Source organism: Tenrec ecaudatus, unplaced genomic scaffold (assembly GCF_050624435.1).
Source record: "Tenrec ecaudatus isolate mTenEca1 unplaced genomic scaffold, mTenEca1.hap1 Scaffold_669, whole genome shotgun sequence".
Classification (NCBI taxonomy): domain Eukaryota; kingdom Metazoa; phylum Chordata; class Mammalia; order Afrosoricida; family Tenrecidae; genus Tenrec; species Tenrec ecaudatus.
In genome coordinates this window covers 192,883-206,091 of record NW_027459558.1, presented here as the reverse complement: position 1 = coordinate 206,091, position 13,209 = coordinate 192,883, and the positions used below count along the sequence as shown (strand labels likewise).

The 13,209-nt window shown below is 34.7% G+C and overlaps 1 protein-coding gene across 2 annotated transcripts in view; it reads right to left on the bottom strand.

Moving 5' to 3' along the window:
* Nucleotides 1-5,453: 5,453 nt before the first annotated feature.
* The window catches only part of LOC142436795 (thyrotropin-releasing hormone-degrading ectoenzyme-like), a 170,115-nt gene continuing 162,359 nt past the window's right edge, over nucleotides 5,454-13,209 (bottom strand). For both annotated transcript variants that reach the window (XM_075540239.1, XM_075540238.1), the window contains 3 exons: nucleotides 12,383-12,471; nucleotides 5,679-5,812; nucleotides 5,454-5,575 (listed from right to left, as the gene is read on the bottom strand). The gene's annotated coding sequence lies outside the window, so the exon portion shown is untranslated. The remainder of the gene's footprint in view (nucleotides 5,576-5,678; nucleotides 5,813-12,382; nucleotides 12,472-13,209) is intronic.

Genomic DNA, 13,209 nt, shown 5'->3' with positions numbered 1-13,209 from the left:
GCAACCCAGGTAAATACAATATTCTTTGTCAATACCATATTCAAATGACTCATTATTCTCCAGTCTGTGTCCATCTTTCTCATGCACATGAAGAGATTGAAAATATCATGACTTTGATAAGGCACACTTTAATCCTGCAAGTGACATCTTTGCTCTTTAACATATTAAATAATCCTTTTACAGATTTAATTGATGTCTCGATTGCTTCTTTGCATGAGTGTAATTGTGGTATCAAATAAAACAAAATGCTTCACAATTTCAATTCTCCCCACCACCGCCTTCCATTTATCATGATGTCCCTATTAGTTCAGTTGTATTTATTTTTCATTAGGCAGAATTGTGAGGATTTATTTTTTCCTTAGGGAGAAGTACAATCCATGCTGAATGCTGTAGCCTTTTATCTTAATCAGTAAATGCTTCAGGTCCTCTTGACTGCTGGCAAGCAAGGTGTGCCATCTGCATATGGAAAGTTGTTTATGAGCCTTTTTACAATCATGATGGTGCGTTCTTCTTGCAGTCTGGCTTCTGGGATCATTTTTCTCAGCATCCCCTTGATTGCCCAGTGACTGCTTCTGGGTCTTTCTATAGGCTCTGCATGAGAGCTATTAAGTATTCTTCGTAGAGTAATCCATAGGTTGTTTTGGGATACACAATCAAATGCCTGTGCATTGTCAACAAAACGCATCCATCTGATATCTACAATCATATAGTTCATCTCACATCCTCTTCTCAATCCAGCTTGAATTTCTGTCTTTTCTCTATGTATTGTTATAACTATTTTAAACTTATTATCAGCAAAAATTTACTTTCATGTGATATTATGATTTTGTTTTAATAATTTACACAACATATTAGGCCACTTTTCTTTGGAATGAGCAAATACATGAATTTCTTCCAGTTGGTTGATGGGGTAGCTGTTTCCTATAATACTTGACATGGATGAGGGAGTGTTTCCAGCTTATGGCTAGTATTTGAAATATCTCAATTGCTATTCTGTCCGTTCCTGAATCTTTTTTTTTCTTCAATATTTTCAGTGAAGCTTGGGCTTCTTCCTGTTATACTATAGGTTCTTGATTAAGATGCTACCTCTAAAATGGTTGAATGTGACCAAATTTTTGGGTACAGTAACTATGATTCTTTCATTCTTATTTTAATACTTCCTGCATTATTAAGCATATTTTCCATAGAATCCTTTGGTATTTTCGCTCAAGGCTTGAGTTTTTTCCTTATTTATTTCATTTTGAAAAATGCTGCATGTTGTTCTGTGTAGGATTTCTAACTGAATGTTCATGCATATTCATCATAATGCTTCACTTGTCTTCTTGAGCGAGCCTATAAAACTTTCAAGTCAGCTTTTACTTTGTCTTTAATTTTTCCATTTGCTTTAGTTGCTCTATGATCAATAAATAGCAAGGTTCAGAGTCCCTTCTGACATCTACTTTGATGTCTTCTATCTTTCCTGTCTTTTTAATGACCTTTTGCTCCCTTCATCTATGATGCTCATGATGTCATCCAAAATCATCTAGTCTTTTATCATTAATGATCAGGCAATGCTGCAAGGCTATTATTGAGATATTCTCTAAATTCAGGTGGGATATACTCACCTGAATACTCTTATATTTTTATCCTACTAGACTTTTTCTCATCTTTTTCAGTTTCAATTTGAACTTGCACAATAGCAATTGATGGTCTGTTCCATAGTTTGCCTTGTTCTAATTCTGGATAAGGATACGGAGCTTCCCTATCTGCCTTTCCACACATTGAGGAGATTTGATTCTTGGGTGTTACATCCATGTGGCTTTGTTTACAACTACATATGTTAAAATGAAGGTATCTCATGATCATTTAAAAAATTCATAATTATTGCTCTAATAACATTTGCATATTCCCTGGTGAATTTTAATAAATGAGAATAAAATGGTTTGTTTCAAGTGTTTAAGACTTCCAAAATTAAAATGGAAAGCAATGTTCTGACTCAGTCAACAAGGAATATAAATTAGGGGATATATTTCTAATAATATTCTAACAGACAGACAAAGGTTATAAATATTTTAAATATTACATTTAAAATTAACATGTTAATGTGAATGAGTGAAAAATATTCACATATTTTCCATTTTCTTTTGCTCTCTGTCTTTAAAATATCACTACTTGTTTTCTCATAAGCATTCTAAAACTTTCAGAATATGAGAAGGTACCCACTAAAGGGAAAAAATAAATGGAATTTATTTTTCAAAACTATAAATTTAAAATTTTTAAATAAAACAACCTTTATCACCTTCAAAGTATTCTCCATTACCCTTAACACATTTGTCATATTTGTGATTCTATTCTTGGAAACATTAAAAGTCATCTGTTCGGATGGCTGACAGTACCTCCCTCATTATTTTCTTCACCTTCTGTGTCATCAAATTGCTGTCCTTTCATGTCCCTCTGGATTCACGGACATAAAAAGAAGGTGCACAGTGAGGTCAGGTGAGTTAAGATGCATGGGGCCAGAGGGGCATGCTGTTTTTTCACCCCAAATTGGCACACTGAGATGGCTACCTGAGCAGGTGCATTGTTGTGGTGGCAGAACCAGAGTCCCATCTGCCACAAATAAGGTCTTTTTTGTGGCACAGTTACTCTATCATTTCAGAACCTCTAAATAGAAAGCTTGATTAATAATCTGACCTGGTGGAAGGAACTCCAAGTGGATTATGAGTCAACATTTTTGTCTTTTTGAGATGTCGACGGATGTCTAGAATGAGTTTTATCATCAATCGGCATTTTACCTTTCTTGAAATAAGAAAAGCATTCATACACTTGAGTTTCTGAAGCATATTTTCCAGGCAGGAAATAAAATTTCACAACTGCATCCTGGTCTCTTAAATTGGCCAAAAGAAAAACTGATTTCCAGTGATATTACTTCTACAAAAAAAAAAAAAAAATTCACTGAGACCAGAAAGAACTTTCCCAGGTGACGCCACTGGGTGCGCTAAGAGCAAGTTACTCACCTACCAAGAAAAATGCATAGTGTGAAAGTTATGCCCAGTGGGGCTTTTTTCTCCATTTGGGGGGCGGGGGTTCCCCCTCTTTATAGAAATGTCTTTTTAAAGTCCTTCAGTTTTCTAAAGTAAACTTCCCTTTTATTAAAATAAATGGCATTGCTGTTGAAGTGTAGACTCTTGTCCTTTTTAACAGTATGGGTTCGACCGTCCTACAAGTTGGATGTACACACGTGCCCTGTTAATTGCTAGCAGCGTTACGTGGTCAGGTTCAACGACTTCTCTGATCCTCAGCTTCCTTATTTATAAAACAGTAACAGGATCATTCGACATATAAAAAACAAACTTTTGAAAGGCAAGGAAGTTACTTTGAGGACTAAGGTGCCATGGTCTTTTCAATTACCTCACACGCATGTGACCATGATAAGTTGGACACTGAATAAGGAAGACTGAAGAAGAGTCAACACATTTGAATCATGGTGCTGGCAAGAAAATATTGAGAATACAATGCATGTGAAGTGAATAAACCAATCTGTCTCAGAAGATGGGCAGCCATAATGCTGCTTGAACTTCATCTCATTTACTATGGGCATGATGGAGACCCGCCCCTAGAAAGGAATAGCACACTTGGTAAAGCAGAGGAGCAGAGACAAAGACGTCTTGACGCTGTGGTGCAACAATAGGATTGGACATAAGAACAGAGGGGGAGCGCGGCACGGGACTGGCATGTTGTGTCCTGTTTTACATGGGGTAACTGTACGTCAGAACAGACATAAGGGCACCGACAGCAGCAACAACCAATCCTACATATTTCATAAGGCTTTATCAATTATTCATTAAATGAATAACTGTACACAGATTTGTGTCTGGTGCCTTTTAAGTTTCAGGTAATTGTTAGTTCATGATATAAGTTTTCTTCTAGCTACTTTAACTTTCTGTGGTAATCTATTGCACTACTTGCTTGTCTTGATTTTCTCTGGGTGAAATATTGGAGTAAGTGTATGCTCATTGACTTTCTGGATTTTTTGGAACTTCTATGTCGACTTAATCTTTCCACTGTATCTAAAACATACTTTAAAGTCTTTACATCATACTTTCAAGCAAAAAATACCTCTTAATCATTATTTTCACACATCGGTATCTAAGGAGATCCTCTCAATCTCTATTATTTCTAAATGTTTGCCCAATAAGTTGATGTTGTAATATGGAATAATTCTTAATTACCTGGTTGTAAGCAAAAAATGCTTCTAATTAAACAACTGTTTTGAATAAATACAACTGTATTAGACATTTTATTGCTGCTAAATGATCCTTAGTCTTAGCATTCTGTGAGCAGCTATTTTTGAACCTGAAGTTCCACCCAAAATGAGGCACTGACATCAAGTAACAGAAAATATTGATACTGGTTCTTGGCTTCTTTAACAAGGAAACAGCAAAGGCCAGATATAAATTTCTTTTAAAAGAACCACTGAAAGTCCTTTACCTTTTTTTAAATGAGGTTTTCCTTATATATATTATTATTTATTTAATGAGTGCTGTTTTCTGAAACCTGATTCCAAGCTTTGATTTTGCCTCTATCAAAGTAATTATCTGGGATCGATATTTAGACTCATTGGTTTTGATTAAATACAAAGCTCTAGGGAACTATATGCTTTTTAACATGCAGAAGAAAGTTGCTATGTGATGGGATGTGCACACTGTGAAAGCAGTTTAATGTCCCGTTATGAGACAGTGCCTAATGCACGAGACATCTCTAGGTGGTTTTCACAGTATCATAGGAGAATTAACATAACGGATAATGACAAACACTTAAGTTAAGAGAACCACTGTGTCCTAATCTGTAGCTTGTAAAATCAAATTAGTAAATTAAAATTTGCATGTGAAGCAGTACAAACAATTCAGAACTGAGCTGTTTTACTAGTTCGTCTCCAAACTGAATAAATCACTTGGGTTTATTTTCAAATTATTTAATTTAAATAATTTTATTTAATTATGCAAAGCATAATTTATTTTAATAGTATAACAAATTATGAAAAATATCAATGAAAATGCTACTATAAGATTGTTATGACTCTTTTCTTGAGATGTTTAATCTGCATTTTTAATCAAAATTTGGAACTACCTGTTTCTGAAAGCAATAGCTTTTCATAATGCACCACATTTTAAAAAGATATACTAATCTATGTAAGAGAAAAAAACTGCTAACACTGAAAAGTGTAGTCTATCAAACATTAAATATGGTGCAATGGCCATTTTGTAGAGTTAATTAGTGAAATGGTGAAGCAATTATTAATCTCCAGAGTGGTCAATCGAATTTTCAGTAGAAATTGATCAAGCTTCTTCTGACTCAGAAACACCCTATGGCTAACTATTGATCAAGATTATATGATTATAATTCATATCCCACCCCCAGAGCACATGAAACAAATTATTTCAAAAGATTACTCAAAACATACACGCGATTGAGTTTAATAGAGAAAGTCTCACTAGTGTGAGTCTTGATTGGGTAGTTGCATAGGAAAACACACCTACCTGGCTAGGCTGAAGGCATCGTCGATCAAACCTGCTCGGTTACTGACTGAGAGAACCTATGAGGCCAACCAGAAAAATATTGTCCTGGTTAGAAATTTAGAATTAAAATCCAGGGTTCACATCTGAAAACGGATCTTAAAGAGAAAATCCAGAATTTACCTCATGGTTCCTTATTAACTGTTCGATTAATAATCTCCAATTCCTTAGGTCATAGTTGACCCTAAAGTATCTGGTTTGATTGATGTTCCCCAACAACCAGCTTCCTTTGCCCAGAGAAGTGATCCTGTGGTGCTCTACAAACGGCATGTTTTTCAGGATGAAATAGATTTAGATGTTAATGATATATAAAGTATATTTTCTTAATACCAAGTGTAAAGTTACTAATAATTATTATTGCTCAAATAAAAGCTAATCTTTCACGTAATCATTTGCATCTAGGATATACTAGTAAATGTTTAGTAGGTTATAACTAGCCTCTATTCCTGATAAAATCCCTATCCCCTACACATAATTGTTTTTTCAACATACATGTGACCTAACATGTACTTGTGTCTGTGTGACATAGACTATATATGCATATAGTATGATTAGAATGAAGGGAAAAGTTTTGAGAACTACATTCTCTTAACGCGTTCAGTAAGAAAGTTATTAAAACAATCGAGCTCATTTATTTCAGAGTCATGGGTGTTCCTTGCCTCTTCCTTGTGCTTTCTTGGAAATACTATAAATAACAGATGATGCAGCATCATCAATAACGCCGGAAAAAGAAACTGCATTTACTTAAGACTCTAATATTTCTACACATAATTAAAAACAAAGATAATAAATTCTGCTTATTGGAATCACCTTGGAAAATAGTAACTTGATTATATTAGCCAGGTAATTCAATTAAAGAAAGCGAGCTGGTAAAAACAATCTTATAACTTCTTACACATTTAACTCCTTCAAATATGGTACATATGGAGAATGCTATTCATTTTCAATTGTTTCCTTATTTATTTACAAACCATAGGTCACAATTCCAATGATTTTGTACTTCATTGTGGATGCTTTCAGACCTTGTGTGTCCTAGAACCTGCATACTCTTTAAATAAAATATTTTTAATCTTTGTGCATAAATGTAAGGAAATATATGTAAGTGTACACGTATACATGTATAAAACCACTGCCATGGAGTCAGTTCTAACTCACAGTGACCCTATCGGGAAGAACGGAACTGCTGCTCCTGGTTATGAGGTCAGCTAGCCTCATCTTTCTCTGAAGGAACAGCTGGCTAGTTTGAACCAGCTTGCAGTCCAAATGCTTAGCTTGCTATGCCACCGTTTACTATAGCATGTGTTCATGTTCTCTATCTACAAAGCCTCCAGGATTCAGCAGAGCTTATGCTAAAACAGTGTCTCATGCCCAAGGGAAAAATAAATCATTTCCATGATAGCTCACACCAGAAAATGTATCACAGAGACCATGTGCAGCCCATTGGAGTCAGCTTCAGTCCATTGTCAATGTTTTTACATCTCAGACTCCAAATCAGGTTTTCCTATTATTTCCCCAAGGACGCATTCAAACATATAGTTTTTGAATGGAATCTCTTTACATAGAGTCCATCAGAAAATAATTCTACTACCACAAAAGGTATCGTGGACAAAAGTGGTCATTAATTGCTCAAAACTGGAATAAAGTGGAAGATTTAGTCCAAACATGCCAGCAAGATGAAGAGGCACCTATTACAGTCCACTAAAATATAATCCCAAACTATTGAAAAAAATCTAATATTTAATGTTTCAAAGCACTGTACTTTGGCCACATTTATATGTAGTACCCGTGCAAACGATGTTCAGACAGTTGTAATTCAATTGTCCAACACAGCTGAAAATAGTCCATCTGAGGTCTTCCACCATCTAGGCTTCTTTCTAGTCTGGTCTATGCTCCTGACACAACGTGGTATAGTGCTTTTACTATCATAAAATACACATTTTCACATTCCTTCTCTCTTTTTAATTTGAAAGGAGAAATATGACAGTTAAAATAAACTAGAATAGGGGCAAGAAAGTCATGCCCGACTATACATCTATATACATAAATTTTTAAACTTCGATAGCATATTCCTTTTTTAAAACCACTTTACCTATAACCTGATGGACAAACAATGGCCTATAAGGTCCCTTTCAATGCTACAATTCAATGGAAAAGAAATGGTATACATTCTCTTAGGCTGACAATTGATCTCTAGTTTAATAGTGGTATGCAGAAGGAAAAGTCTATCAAGTTCTATTTTAGAGTATGAATGATTTTCTCTACCTATGAGACTTTATAATCTCCTTTTCTTCAAAACTTCAATGTTTATCCACACAATTGCTATAAAGAAGCTTTAGAATATCATCCCCATTTTATGGATGCAATGATGACAAGAGATATAGTTAACAAGAAAATGTGGCAAGTATAAAAAATAAAATTGAAACATTAAGGATACTGTTTCTGTTGATCAACTTTGACTTTATTTTCATGCATCTGTAAGTTCACAATGATCTATTCCTTATAAAATATTAAAATCATGTCTGAATTCACAGAATAAATTGGATCTCCCCACTCCTTAAGTAGTCACTTTATAGGTGATAATATTTAAAATTCAAGCCTCATATCTGATCATATAATTTAGGGTTTTACAGGTTTCAAATTGTCATGATTTATAATTATTAAATATAATTTAAAAGTTATTTCATGCTCATCTTTTATATAAATCTCATGTGATATAATTGGCTCTTGTTTTTAAATCAATTTTATTCAAAAATTTAAATCTATACTCAAATTAAAATAATATGTATGTATAAATGATAAAAGCAATTCTTACCCCTTTTATGTAGTCTGGTCAGTAAAAAAGAAGGAAAGGAAATAAAAGGCAACCATCTCCTGCTTTTAAGTTTGCCATTATTAAACTGATAACTAAAACCTGAAGGTTATTACTGTTCGTGAATATTTTTATGTCTCTGGTATAAGTGAAATCTGTAGAGAAATAATCCCTGGCAAGATATAGTAATACATTCTTAAATACCTTTTCAGTTCTAGTTAATTATATCCCTAAAATATTCTTCAAATTAACTAATGGCAAGCAATGAATTTTAAAGTGTTCTTTTTCCATGGCCTCGTGATGTACAGTGCATGATGAGAACCATAAAAAATTATGGAAGCTATATTTTGAGGGTCGGTAATAATAATTAAAATTTCTATTTGGAATGTTCCCAAAATGACACAAGTCTTAGGCCATATCAAAACACAGAGCAGTTAATACTTTAAAATATTTTAGTTCTTATCATTCATTTACCACCACCACACACCCAACACACACCCAACACACACACCCAACACACACACCCAACACACACACCCAACACACACACCCCAGGACCAAAAGAAGAAGGTGATATATTCTTTACAAACTTGGCTGGCTGCAGATGAGAAGAAATGTCAACCAGGATAACAAAACTGGAAATACACAATAAACTCTGTGATAACTTAGGTGGACTTCGTCCCTAAACTTGTAAGAGAATTAAATGAGATAATGTTCTGTAGCTCTTTAAGAGTCACTGGCATACACCCAATGACAAAGTGTTACATAACTAAGAGATCGCCCAGACAGCCTAACAAAACTTTACAATTTTATCCACGGTAAATAAGGGTGTGCTCATGAGAGAAGTATTAAAAATAACAGAAGAAAATCACAGCCCTAGACCTAGCTCTTTACCTAATTTGCCAACGGACTTGACCCAAGTTACCATCAAATTGTAATAAACTCATTTAGAAGATGGGGATTAAAATCATATTGCTTCTAAGGGCTTCTGAGTCTCAAGTAAGCCAATGCTGAAGGCAAAGGTGAGAGCACTTCAGCACTAGTTTAGTGTTTACTGACCTTTCAGAGCCAGTGTCTACTCTATTCTGACTGTGTTCTTTCCTAAAATGTAACTGAATGTATTGCCTTCCACTCTTGGGTAAGCAAATATCCAGTAAATATGCAAGCTATTACATTTATAATGCCTAGATTGTTGGTATTTTCTCAGTGAAAATGAAAGAGAGAAAAAATTTTGGTTGTTTCTAATAACTTAAAAATTGACTTAATACTTTAGGTAGCGTTTTATGTCATCTTTAGAAATAATTATATATTTATCCAAAGGGCTTCAAAAATTTAACTCTCAAGAAAATATGATGATGATAATCAAATTTAAACTTTATAATTAACTATGGCCTTGTGTGAATATATGTGAAATAAAATCTTTACTGACCATGAAAAATTACAAAACATTGATCTGGTTGTTGTCATTAAAATTTGGCATTTTTTTACATGTGTTTATAACAATTGACCAATGCGTTTTTCTCCCTGGCTTAATGCAGATACTTTTCATGTACATTAGTTGTTTGTTTTGAATAAAATAGGAGATAACATATAAAAGAAGTTGAGGTTAACCAATCTTTTCTTTTTATCTAATTATAGTGTGGTGTCAGGTTTTTACTAGGCCTCATCGAAGTTCAGGACTTCAAGAGAAGACGGTGCATAGGTAAAATGACACTGAAAAAGGCAAACTAGAAAGATGACTTTTATTTTTAGCTTCACTGGGAATCGGTCACCCCAATTTGTGCATTTATAAAGCATTTATAAGGCCTTCAAGTGACATGTGGAAAACTTACTTGCTATTGAGTAAACACTTGACGGTATTGAGCAACCTTAAGTATTAAGTGTTACCATGTTCGTGTCAAATAGAGAACACTGCTGGGATTGAAACAAAAGGACACCTTACACTCTGATATGTGTGCAGTGCCTGACTGTGGGGTGGGGATGTGCCACTCACAATACCCCCTTCATAAATAGCATCCCCTAGAGTTTTAAAGCGTATACCTGTGCAGTTGTTCATAGCAGTTCTTCATATTAACATTGGTGATATTTAAGGCAAACATGTTGAAAGAATGGACTGTCATTATCCTGATTAATAACTCAAGATGAAGCAATCTCTCAAGTACAACCTGTATTGGTCAAGGGAAGGCTTATGGTCTTCCCAAAAAGGAGAAAGTAAAGGATAAAGAGGAAATACCTTCTCCAGCAGGTTTCCAGTAAGAACAGACTCCCTATAGCCCTCACCTTCTAAGCTGAGTGTTTAGGCTGATTCAAATATATAATCAGTAAGTACTTCTACATTTCTTTAACTTTCTCATTTCCACTCTACATTTCAAAGGGATATGTCGTAGTTTATTTCTGAAGATTATTATGTCTCATGTTTCTAAGAAATGTATGGAGGGATGGCATAATTCAAATCGTTGGACAATTACAACTCCCTAGTTTCATTCACCATGTAATAACATATTATGTATTCAAGTAAAGGTGCTTCATGGGGATAAAAGAGAATTATAAAGGAAAATAAGATAGTAAGTGTGAATTCAGAATCACGAAATAAACGCTAACTCAAAGCAATTAAAAGAACAAATTGTAATGAGTTATTTTAAAGGAGAAGAAACCAATAAATGTTACAGTCAGCATTTCAATGTACCACCACATTACATGTGAATGTCTTATATACAATAAACGTGAATGGAATTGTAACTCTTTATAATATGCAGTTTCATATTAAAATTACATTAACACGAAATTATGAGTAACCTTCACCCCTGGGAATTACAAGTGTTTATGTTTCTGATAGTCAGATTACATTCTGGATTCAGTACATTTTGCCTATATGTAGCCATGCACCTATTTTGAGTACTTAACTGTGCCATGTATGAAATGAAACAAACATTTGTTTATTTACTTAAAACAAAAGATATATGCTCAAAATGATGTTTATAGCATAAAGAATTAAAATACACTAACAGCATTGGTGAAAGCAGCAAGGGGAAAAAGGTAGAAAAATGTGACCTTCTTAGTGCCACTGAAGTGTTAATAGAAGATGATCATCGCCTTTTCTCCAACTCGCTGGGAAGCGGAGCAAAAGGAACCCTCATGTGGACCCTGCTGTCCATGAAGGACTTAGAAGGGACTCAAGTACTCTTCTGTGAGTGATTGCAAATAGGCCCCTCTCCTGTTTGGCGCCATTTACACAGACAATAAGGAGCCCTGGTGGTGCTGGGGTCAAAGAGCAACAGCTGCTAACTAAGCGTCCCTGGTTCAGTCTCACAGCTCCTCTGGGGGTGAAAGAGGACACCGGTGTCCTGTGCGTGCAGGTACAGCCTGGGACACCCTACGGGGCAGTGCTCCCGTGTCCGAGGACTGCTGGGAGTTGGAATCTATTTGATAGCACTGGGTCTGTGGGTAGAAAGACAATGAACTGGCTCTTCTCCCTGCACCTTGAGGTTTGACCCCCAAAGGGTGCACTTTGAGGACAACTCTAATCCTCTCCCTTCAAATCCAATAATTATAATTATCTAATCCCATGAAGGATATTGCTTCTCTGGTCTCTAAAAGAGATAGTCTGAAAATGCAAAGAAAGACAGTGGAATGGGATTAAAACTGTTGCCTCAGTTTCAGTTTGTGAGACACTGCTCTAATGGGAGTTCTGCTTACATTTTAATTAAATGTGTGATTATGAAATTATACAGTTTAAAACAGCTACGATGAGATCTACAAAAGCATTTAAATGTTTTCTCTTCACCATGAAAGGAACGAATAAACAAGAATTATATAGGCAGGGTGAAAGTGGATGAGTCAGAAATTATACCGAAGAGATCCTCTTATGCTTTCTTATCTTGTAGAGGTGATTATCATTCTTCCATCTTCTCTTTCTAGTTTGTCTTTATGCACATTTTTATAACCCCAGAAACCAGAGGTTAAGTTGCTGAACAATTATCTGAAACCAATTGTCCACAGGGGAGAATATATATCTTACCTGATTTGTTAGACACCCAAATAATTGCTTCTGAAGACACATGGCTTCTATTTCCTACCACAATGGTTAATGGAATCTGCCACAGGTAGCTGCAAAATAGAAGAGTAGCTTTAAAAATACAAATTGGTGTTCATTTGAAAAACATGCATCTTCAGAGGGATTTTTATTAATGCTTTTTAGGGAAGCTACCAAAAACAACAATAAAAAAAGCACTCAGACATCAAAGTAGATTCTAATTCATTGTTTCTATCTCACCAAGAAGACTGTGCACTCAGAAGTTTTCTGTCAATGTAGAAGAGATCTCCTAATAATATACTTTGCCAAAAAAACCCAAAATGTTTGCATTAGGAGTTAAAAGTGGCTAAATACTACAGTATATATTGATTTGAATCTTAAAATAATTCATTTCTATTGTTTTAATATTAAACACTAGTGATTTTATGTATTCACATTTCACCAATTTCTCCTTATTTATTTTATAACTGTTCAGAGAGATATTTTATTATATTTCCATAAGGTTAATATGGCACACATAAGGTGATTCAGGCAAAGAGAATAAAACAAGACTGACAAGATCCCCCTAAAATCCATATAAACACAATGCACCCGACAGGGCACACCTAATGTCCTGCTGATTTAAATGAAATTTCCAAATGGATTGGCCAAGCACCACCGATACTTAATGTTCAAATGTGGGTCAGAGTTATAAAAGAGAAACATTTGATAAGGTTTGCCTTTTATAGTAATAAAAATCAAGGCCTATATGTTTACATAAAGTATCTATTTAATCTGAAAGGCTAACCAGTTAATGATAGATGATTTTACAT